We start from the raw sequence: 690 nt of genomic DNA, 5'->3' as shown, positions 1-690 counted from the left end.
CACCAGGTGGGCGGGGCCAGGGGCGGGGCTAAAGGAGCCTCACTCTGCACCAGGTGGGCGGGGCCTGTGGAAAAGGGGCGTGGTTATATTTAAAGGCGCCGCTGCCTGTATTATGTGGGCGGGGCCTGCTAAAAGAGGTGGGGCTTGGGAAGGGGGCGTGGCCAGCAGTGCAGTAATCTGCATGAGGTGGGCAGGGCATGGTAAAAGAGGCGTGGCTTGGTTAGGAATAGGCGTGGCTTGATGCAGAGGGGGCGTGGTCATGTTAGTCTGCTTAGTGGGCGGGGCCTGTAAAAGGCATAGCTGAATGAAGGTGGGCGTGGCCTGGTGGAAAGGGGCGTGGCTCACGCTGACACCTCACCTGTGCTGTGTCAGGGGGGCGTGGCTTGAGGGGGCGTGGCTTTGCCATTGGCGGTGTGGGGGCGTGGCCAGCGTGGAAGGGGCGTGGCTTCTGTGAGAGCGACAGCTCTGCCGAGAGTGGGCGTGGCCAGCAGGGGGCAGGGGCAGGCTGGAATGGGGATCCAAGGTGTGGGCGTGGCCAGCAGGGGGCAGCACACGGGAAGTCTGGAGGTGCCCAGGGAGGTGGAGCTCAGCCCAAATATTCTGGGGAGTGCCTGGGTTGGGACTTTTTGGGGGGATGTTTGGAGAATGAAGAAGTGCAAGGCTGAGCGGAAAAGGCCCCTCGGGGGGACA

This window comes from Passer montanus, unplaced genomic scaffold (assembly GCF_014805655.1).
Source record: "Passer montanus isolate IOZ18808 unplaced genomic scaffold, ASM1480565v1 scaffold715, whole genome shotgun sequence".
Taxonomy (NCBI): domain Eukaryota; kingdom Metazoa; phylum Chordata; class Aves; order Passeriformes; family Passeridae; genus Passer; species Passer montanus.
Note: the sequence above shows the minus strand (reverse complement) of the source record.